This window comes from Piliocolobus tephrosceles, unplaced genomic scaffold (genome assembly GCF_002776525.5).
Source record: "Piliocolobus tephrosceles isolate RC106 unplaced genomic scaffold, ASM277652v3 unscaffolded_13381, whole genome shotgun sequence".
NCBI classification, from domain to species: domain Eukaryota; kingdom Metazoa; phylum Chordata; class Mammalia; order Primates; family Cercopithecidae; genus Piliocolobus; species Piliocolobus tephrosceles.
The window spans coordinates 1-10,290 of record NW_022294734.1 but is presented as its reverse complement, the minus strand read 5'-3'; the positions used below and the strand labels follow the sequence as shown (position 1 = coordinate 10,290).

Genomic DNA, 10,290 nt, shown 5'->3' with positions numbered 1-10,290 from the left:
ACCTATGAGTGAGAACATGCGGTGTTTGGTTTTCTCTTCTTGTGATAGTTTGCTAAGAATGATGGTTATGTCTTTATAAGCAGTGTGAGAATGTACTATACAGTGTCTTTAGAGTTTTGTTTTTATATATAGGATTATGTTATCTGAAAACATAATGTTGTTTCTTTCTAATTTGCATCCTTTTTTTTCTTGTCTGAGTTCACTTGCTGGTATTTGCAGTCTCTGTGTTGAATGAAAATGGTAAGAGTGGGCATACTTTCCTTTACCAGATCCTAGAGGAAACATTTCAGTTTTCCTCCACTGATTATAATGTTAGCTGTGGCATTTTTTTGGTAAATATTACATAAGGTTTTCTTTTATTTAAAGATCATTCACAAAATACCATATCCATAGATTTACTTTCTGTCATATAGCTGAATGTGTTAAGTGTTTGGAATTCCATTCTTACATTTAAAAGTCAACTGGATTGCCCAGAAGTTTAGATGCATTTGTTTTGTTATCTTATCCACATTGAAGATGTAAGTAGGTCATCTGAAAGCATTGGGGTTGATTACAACCACATAATGCATGTCTTTCTGAAGCTGAGTATTGGTGTTACACAAATGGTTCTTATCTTGGAAGCAGAGAAGCTGACAGGTGGAAAGAAGGAGAGAGAGAGTTCTGTGGATTGCTGAGGCCTTTTAATAAAGACACAGTAGGGAAAGCCAAGGATGACAGCTGGTGGCCAACTACTAAGCACACTCTGCTGGGCGCCCCAGGCCACCTTGGCCCGGCCATCACCTGGCGAGGGCCTCTTTCCCAGGCTCCTGCTGCTGGCCGCCCCCAAACTGCTCCCCATAGGACAGACTGGGACTTGGATACTGAAGGATTTTTCATCTGTTCACACACAGGCGTTCAAGCTGAAAAGCCTAACCCCTAGCACTCCCAAGTAAGTGCTGAACCCTGCACATGGGAAAAATCCAGTGTGTCCCCAAGATGTGGCCACAGACCTAGACAGCTGCAGTCCTCTATGGCTATCTGAAGGTTCCTGACAGCTCTGCATAGTACAATTTAATTTATCAAAGGAAATGAGTAAAGTACCAGATTCTAGACCCAATGTGGCTCTGAACCGAAGGGGAGGTGGGAAGCACAGTATCTCATTATGTTGCCTATACTAGGAACAGATCAATACAAACACACAGGCAACAGGGATGGGGGGAAACGTGGCGTCAGCGCCACAGTCAGCCCAGCGCAGCGCCAGCACCACCCCCTCCACCCCCAAAGCGCCTTGGCCGAGCAGAAAAGAAACCAGCCGGCCATTTGCTGCACCTGGCCAGAGAGGGGAGCCTCAACCACGCCCGGTGAAAAGAGTGAACTAGCTGGACCACCGCCTTGAAAGAGCAGTAACAAGCACGTATGAACACGTGCAAGCATTCACTGTATCTTCTCTGTGGACTCCCTACCGCTCTTCCCTGGCCCCCACTTTCAGCCTCACTGTTTCTCGTGTGAGCCTATCTGCTTGGACAGTCCACTGGGGAGGGGGTCATCGAGCCAGGACTCCTTCTAAATAGGAATGGAAAGGACCCTGCAGATATTTTTATCCTAGTTGTGAAAACAAGGTGCCTCTGATTCTCTATATCCATCACAGCCAAATACCAACAAGGTCCCTGCCATTCCCTCTGTCAGTGACTCTGATTTTTGTTGGAAGCCCCAGCAATACAGAACTCAACATGCAGGTCAGAAGAGAAGCACTGAGGAAATGAAAGGAAACGCCTGGAGTTGGGCCACTGTCTAAAGTAAAAACAGAAAGAAAAGGAGAAAAATGACACAGCACCGCAGCCCAAACATCCCCCTGACAGCAGCCACCTCTGCTCCTCCAAGGCACCCCATGTGCTGCTGGGAAAACAAGGAGCAGGAGGAAAAGGACATAAGGAAAATGGGGAAGCAGCAGAAGAAAGAAAAAAACTGCACAAATAGGCACTAGATAGATACAGCAAAGCCCAGAATGTACTAAAAACCACTTGTTAACAGCTGACATGCACTCACAAGCTGTGTTTCCACTGTGAGGAGGCCAACGGCAGGCGTGGGAGTGGTGGCTGCAGGAGAGCTGCAGGCTGTGGTCCTGCTCTAACCCCCCATGCCCCATTCCCTCTCAGCCGCAGGCTCATTCTTGCTCCTTTTGAACGACTTCCTCTCTATGCCTGGCACCCCCGAAGATAGCAGAGTTGGGATTGGCTACTTGATTGAGGGGTGTCCCGACTGTTCGAGGTTTAAGCTGGAGTCGTGGTCTCTGTGCTCTTTCCTCTTCTGTGAGTTCTCTGAAATCCATGTTGGATCTGCGGAGGGGAGGGCCATCTCTGAAGCGGCTGCCCATGGTCGGGGCTGTTCCCCAGTCACCTGGGCGACTACCTTCCCTTCCCCCTAAGAAGTCATCCCTGAAGCCAGAATTGAAGTCATCTCGGGAATCCCATCCACCTCTAGATTCTCGAGAGCTACCCATTCCTCTGTCATCTGGTCCACCTTTTCTGAATCCAAAGCCACCTTTATCTTGTTTTCTGCCTTCTGCAATGTCTACATGAAGTGATCCATTGCCCAACAGTGCACCATTGTATGTCAAGGCTTCCTTAAGGGAATCCACTTCATCGAATTCTACATAGCAGAATCCTTTAAATTGATCTGTGTCTTTGTCTCGGACTAGCCATACACTCCTTATGCTGAGATCCTTAAAGATAGCATCTATGTCGCCCTGAACCTTATTAAAAGGTAGATTTCCTACGTAGGCTGTGTAGGGGGTCTCTGTGGGCAACTCCTTCTGGCTACGGAAACCATGGCCACCAGCACTGCCGTGGGACCCTCTGCTGCACCAAAGCTGCTGTAGGCCCGATTGTCGTAGGTCGAAGTCCGCCATTTGCCGTCTCCGCTCGGAGAGGAACCAGCAGCTGTGGCATTTTAATAAATGGCCTGTATTATATTGAGAAATTTCCCATTTATACCTATTTTATTGAGAGGTTATTTTTTAAATCACGAATGGATATTGTACTTTAGCAAATGCTCTTTCTGCATCTATTGAGATGATCGTGTGTTTTTTGTCTTTTATTCTAGTAATGTGGTGTATCACATTTTTTGATTTGTATATGTTAAAATAACTGTTTACCATGGATAAATCCCACTTGGTCATGATATAATATTTTCATGTGTTATTAAATTTGGTTTTCTAGTATTTTACTGAGGAGTTTTACATATATGTTTGTTAGATGTGCTAGCCTGTAATTTTATTATTTTTAATTTTTGTCTGGCTCTGATGTTGGAATGATTCTACCTTTATAAAATGAGTTGGAATTATTCACTCTACTTCTGCTTTTTGGAATGTTTTAAGAAGGATTGGTATTAATTCTTCTTTTATTCTTTGAATTCGGCAGTGAAACAATAATGTCCTGAACTTTTCAGTGGATTTTTCAGCAGGAAACTTGTAGGTCAGAAGGGAGTGGGTATCTACTGTTGTTTTAACACTTTTGTGTTGTAACTTTGCCCTGGAATTAAAAGTAATTTATGCACCACCATTATAGTAATACAATATTCTGGTTTTGTCTATATAGTTTCCTTTACCAATAAGTTTCATACTTTCTTATACTTTCTTCTTGCTATTTACTATCCTTTCATTTTAAATTAATGAATTCCCTGTAGAATTTATTGTAGGGCAAGACTAGTGGTAATAAATGCCCTAAAACTTTGTTTGTCTGATAAAATCTTTATTCCCCAATCATGTTTGAAGGACAGATTTACTGGGTATAGTATTTTTGGTTGAAAGTTGTTTTCATTCCAGCACTTTGAATACCAAAAGTTTATTGCTACTAACCTTGCCTTACAAGAAATTCTAAAGGGTATTCATTAATTTGAAATGAAAGGATAATAAATAGCAAGAAGAGAGTTTAAGAAAGTATGAAACTTATTGGTAAAGGAAACTATATAGACAAAACCAGAATATTGTATTACTATACTGGTAGTGGATAAATTACTTTTAATTCTACTATAAAGTTAAAATACAAAAGTGTTAAAACAATTATAAGTTAATTATTTTAATGACTATATAATATAAATATGTGTAAGTTGTGACATCTACAGCAATGATCTACTTTACATACTAATGGAATTGTGGGTTATAGTTGGCTCAGTGAAAATGTGTGCTACTTTCATTCATTGAACTCATTGCATTTCAACATATTCCATATTTTCATGTGTGTCTTTATTGCCTATCACCCTTACTGGAATATTATGTGGTCAGATATGTTTTTCTGACTAATTGATTGCAAGATCTTCAACCTCTAAAGTAGTGCCTGGTATATAATAGGCAGCCAATGAATATTTTCACTGAATTATTATGTGATTATTATGTGCCAATACTCAAGTTGTGGGAGGGACTCTGTGGAAAGATGTCCAACAGTGGCGAATTGTGCTGAAGCTTGATAAAGAAGTCAGTGCCAGAGATAAAGATATAGAGGTTAACTTCATTAGAAATAATAGCTGAAGGCACAAGACTGAAAATGACAAACTTATGTATCCCCCAAGCATTGTCTAGTATGTTTAAACTTTAATAAATGAATGCACCATAACACATAAAATTCTCTGCAAAGAAAAGAATGAAAGTGTGTTTTTGTAAACCCAACATAGATACTTGACTAATCTTTGTGGAGTAGAGCTGTTATCATTGACCCATCTTCCCTTGAAATATCTTTTTTCTCATTGCCATTGGAAATGTTTTTTTTTTCCATTCTTATTTTCTCAAAAGTATACAACAAACTTTTTCAGAGAGCATGGAAAGTTTGCTTACATATTCTAATGTTATGATGTTTAAAATCTTGTCAGTTATAACCTTAATACCATAAATATTTGTGGATGCAGCCCATATAAACAAAAACCTTTTGGGATCCTCAATAAATTTTTAGAGTATAAACAACTCCTGAGACCAGAAAATTTGAGAACTGCTGCCTTTCGGCTTATAATGCTTTTACCCTTCTATTCCCCTCCACTCCTTCCTTCCTTAGACTTTACTGCCAAGTGTTTCTAATCTATTGACATTTCTCTGAACCTTCCTTAATTTATTATATTGCTTCAGGTACCTGCATATATGTTTTGCTTTCTTCTTGGAATACCCCTTTTCACTTTATTTATGTGTTAAACTTCTGTTCATTCTTAAAAGCTCAGTTCTGGAATTGCCTGTTCTATGATGCTTTCCTAGAATTTTCCTGGCAGACTTAGGTGCTCTGTCCATGATGCTAAGATAGCATCTCCTGCATTCTTCAATGATAGTATGTATGATACTTTATTGGAATGACTTTTTGTACATGTGTTAGTATCCCAAGAAAATTCTTTGAGGATATGAACTATGTTTTTAAAGAATGTTTTCCCCAAGGAACAGCATATTGCTTTCCACATAGCCAGTGCACAATAAACATTTATTGAATTTATATTAAAAAACATACCTAATATTTATGGAGCACTTATTTGCAGGTATTATTCTATGTACTCTGATAGCACTATCTCAAATTAATCCTTACCTCATGAGGTAAGTACAATTTTCATGTAAAGGAATAATAACATGATAATAAGGCTCAATAAATGTTACTATTATAGTCATTATCATAATCATCCCCAAGTTGGATGAAAAAAATTAAACATAGATCAGTTAATTAACTTGCACAAAGTTACACAGATATTAAGTGGGATAACTTTGGATCCTGGAAGTGTGGCTCTAGTACCAAGGCTCTGAAGCACTATACTTACACTGATTGTGTATAAACAAGTGAATAATGGTGCATAGAAACAATTATGGAGATATCCCCATGGTTTGACAAGTCCAAATTTAACTAATCTATTTCTAGAGAAAGTGCTGCAGCCTCTTTAGCCAGAAAAGGATGGAAAAAAATCATGAAGATCCTGTGAGGTGAAGAATAGCGATATATTATGGGGAAGGAGGTGACAGCTTAATAGGAGATTTACCACGAGAGAGTTAGTTGAAATGAAAATCTGCAGCATTTGTATACAAGGGTCAAGTAGGAAATAGATAACCAGTTGCTGTATTTTGGGGAACAGGGAAATAAATACATAATATCATTATATCTTGAGAGTTTGAAACATTGTCCAACCTGTTGCCTCATGACCATGGGCAGAAGATGGCCCTTATGCTGGTGCAACCTAAGAATCAAGATAGAAAAGGACAAATTCAACAGTGAGGAGATCAAGTTTGGACTAAGGACTATTTTGCAGACATGGCTGGACTCAATGCTTGTAAATGAACTGCATAGGCATGTTTATCAATAGGATAATCAAGTTATATCAAGCATTAAAGATACATAGTGTAACATATAAATAGTGGGTTAACAATAATAATATGAAGTATTTGTAGGTTGAAGTGGCTTTCAACTGTTCCTCAGAAGTATAGAGACCCTGTAAAACCCTTTCAAAAGCTGTCAAAGTTGGTGGCAGGGGGAGGGGGTAAGTAGACAGCGCTTCAAACCACATACTTCCACAGTAACCAAAGGATCTCTGCCTTTATCTTCTCATATAATAGGTTTTTACATGATATTTCAGTTGACCAGAATGGTCTTCCTGCAGTTAAAGTTACTTTAAAAATCATTTAGCTTTAGTCACTAAGTGTTTTCACATAACTTTTTGGTAATTGTCTTAGCTACTCTTTTTATAGTTGAGAAGACAGATCAGAGAAGTGGGATAATTTGCACAGGATCACAGACTAGTACATTGTGGAGCTGGGGCTCAAACACAATGTGTTAAATTCCAAGTGCAGTTATTTTTCTGTAACACCAATGATGGCTACCTGTGGTGGAATATGTTTAACATTTAAGGGGAGTGTGGATATAAGGACCAAAGGGAAGAACACAATGCATAGTCTTGGCCCCAGGGTATATTCTGTTGAATCCCATGACTATATCTCCCTATCTACCAGAATCTGAACTTATATACTTCACTGTCCTGTTTGTAGAATAAATAATAACATACACTCTCTGTACTACTAAAATCAGCCTCTCTACTTTTGCACTAGATCCTAACCATTTTCACTTACTCTGGAACATTACTTCAGCAATTCTCTTATCTCTCTCCAACATCATCACTTTTTCTTTTAACTTGAGTATTCCTCTCAGTATACAAATATACTCTATTTCTCCCATGTTAAAAGAAACCATTCTCTTCACTTCACACCTCTTTTCTCCACTAACTCGTACCCAATTTCTGTGTTCTCTTTTGCCTCAAAACTCCTTAAATTTGTCTGTATGTGGTCTTCAAATCCTCTTCTCCCATTTCCTTTTAACCCATTTCAATAAGGCTATTCCTTCCATGACTCCACTGATACTATTGTTGTCAAGGTCATTGATGACTTTAATTTTCATAGATGCAGAGGTCAGTTTTCATACCTTATGTTACTTGTTTCAGTAACAGCAATTTACCCTTCTTGATACACATGTATTATTTGGCTTCCAGGAAACCACACTCTGTTCCTCAGTACCTCATTGGTCATCTGTCTCTGTCTCCTTTGTTTATCACTTCTATCCTTTTCTTCATGACATCATAATGTAGCAGTGCCCTTGGGCTTAATCTCAGGACCTCTATTTTGTCTACACGCATCCCTTTATTGACCTCATTTAGCTTCATAGCTTCAACTGCCATCTATGGGCCAAATACAATAATAATTACTTCTTCACTCCACACCTCTGCCTCAAACTGTAAACTTACATTTTCAACTGTTTACCTAATGTGTCTACTTTAATATCTAATAGGCATCTCAAATGTAACTTGTCCCAAACTGAACTCCTGATACACCCCCGCCAACACCCAATATCTTTCCTCTCTCAGTAAATGGCAATTCCATCTGCTCACTTGCTTAGATGAACAACTTGCAAACATTCTTGATTGCCTTATTTAACAGACCACATTCAATAATTCAGGAAATGCTATCGGCCTTACATTCAAAACATCACCAGAATCCAATTACTTCTTCCAATCTCCTCTGCTATTATTGTTGTCTGAACCACCATCAATTCTCACATGGATTATTTCAGTAGTTTCCTTTCTGGTGTCCCTGGCTTGCATTCTTGCCACTGTATAATATATTATCAATACAGTAACCAGATAATTATATTAAATTGTAAGCCAAATAATATCTTTCTTCTATTCAAAACCCTCCAGTGCATTGCCATCTCTCAGTGTAAAATCCAAAGTCCTTATGATGACCTATAAAGCTCTACTTGAAATGCTCTTATCTGTCCCTTACTTGATCTTTTCCTTCTCTCTCTTCATCACTCTGTCTTTTCCAGACATACTGGTTGCCCTGCTCTTCCTTGAGCACACTGAGCCATGCTAACTTTTGTATTTGCTGTTCTGTATTTTTAGAATATTGTTCCCCAAATATCTAATGAGGTTACCTTGTTCTTTCCTAAAAATCTCAATGAAGACTACCCTGTTCACCTCATTTATAATTGTAGCTCACTTCCTCTCCACTTGTAATTTCCTTCATCTACATTTTATTTGTACATATTGCTTTTAATATTAGTTATCTGCATTATGTTTATTATTTATTGTCTATTTGTTCCTGATAGAATATAAGCTATATGTGGCAGGGATTTTTGTTGTTGCATTCATGCTAAATCCCCAGTACCTGGAACATAATAGGAACTCAATAAATATTAGATAAACAAATGAATCTGGAAAGGCAAATAAAAATAAAGTATGTAACAGAGCCTTACATATGTTAGGCACACAAATAGTCACTTATCCTTTTATTTATTTATTTATTTTAATTTTTATTTTTTTGAGATGGAGTCTCAGTCTGTTGCCCAGGCTGGAGTGCAGTGGCGCGATCTCGGCTCACTGCAATCTCCACCTCCCAGGTTCATGCCATTCTCCTGCCTTAGCCTCCCTAGTAGCTGGGACTACAGGTGCCTGCCACCATGCCTGGATAATTTTTTGTATTTTTAGTAGAGACGGGGTTTCACTGTGTTAGCCAGGATGGTCTCGATCTCCTGACCTTGTGATCTGCTCTCCTTGGCCTCCCAAAGTGCTGGGATTACAGGTGTGAGCCACGGCGCCTGGCCTGCCCTTTTAATTTTTAAAAATTACTTCATGCAATGAGAACACAACATGAAATCTGTCTTCTTAACACTTTTTAAAGCATACAGTACGGCATTGTTGACTATGGGTACAATATTGTACATTAGATCTCTAGAACTTATTCATTATGCTTAACAGAAATTTTATGCCAGTTGATTAGTAACTCTCCATTTCCTTCATTCTCTAGCTTCTGACAACTATTATTCCATTTTCTGACTCTACGAAATTGACTATTTTAGATACTTCATATAAGTGCAGTCATGCATGTTTATCCTTCTGTGACTAGTTTTATTCAAACAGCATAATGTTTTCAAAGTTCACCCATGTTGTTGTATATTGCAGAATTTCATTTTTTAAGGCTGAATAATATTCCAATGTATGTATGTGATGGTTAATACTGAGTGTCAACTTGATTGGATTAAAAGATAAACAGTATTGATTCTGGGTATGTCTGTTAGAGTGTTGCCAAAGGAGATTAACATTTGAGTCAGTGGGCTGAGAAAGGCAGACCCACCCTTAATCTGAGTGGGGCACAATCTAATCAGCTGCCAGCACTGCTAGAATATAAGCAGGCAGAGAAATGTGAAAAGATAGACTAGACTAGCCTCCCAGCCTATATCTTTCTCCCCTGCTGGATGCTTCCTGCTTTAGAACATGGGACTCCATGTTCTTCTGTTTTGGAGCTTGTACTGGCTATCCTTGCTCCTCAGCCTTACTCCTCAGCTATCCTTGCTCCTCAGGCAGACGACCTATTTTGGGAACTTGTGATTGTGTGAGTTAATACTTAGTAAACTTTATATGTATAATATACGTGTGTGTGTGTGTGTGTGTGTATGTATGTATATATATATATATATATATATATATATATATATATATATATATGTTGTGTTCCTCTAGAGAACCCTAACACAGATTCTGGTACCAGAAGTGATTCTAGAGGAACAGAATATTAAGAATGGAGTTCTTTTGTTGATTTGGGGGTTTCTGTAGTTGGCTGCTTAATATAATTAGAGCCCAAAATGCTAAGGGCTCTACTTCTAATAGTGTGAAGAACACTGATAGTCCTTGGCATGAACTGTTTAGAGAGTTATGCAAAATAAATGCGTTTGACACTCTTGATTTATCACTTGTGAGAGGCAAGGAGTTTAGTGACTCTATACATAATACCTTTGACCATATGTGGAGAAC

At 38.6% G+C, this 10,290-nt stretch overlaps 1 pseudogene across 1 annotated transcript; it reads right to left on the bottom strand.

Moving 5' to 3' along the window:
* Nucleotides 1-2,078: 2,078 nt before the first annotated feature.
* On the bottom strand, nt 2,079-2,909 carry LOC111535964 (annotated as a pseudogene). The gene has a single exon (XR_002729614.2). The product of XR_002729614.2 is annotated as a eukaryotic translation initiation factor 4H pseudogene (transcript).
* Nucleotides 2,910-10,290: the final 7,381 nt, after the last annotated feature.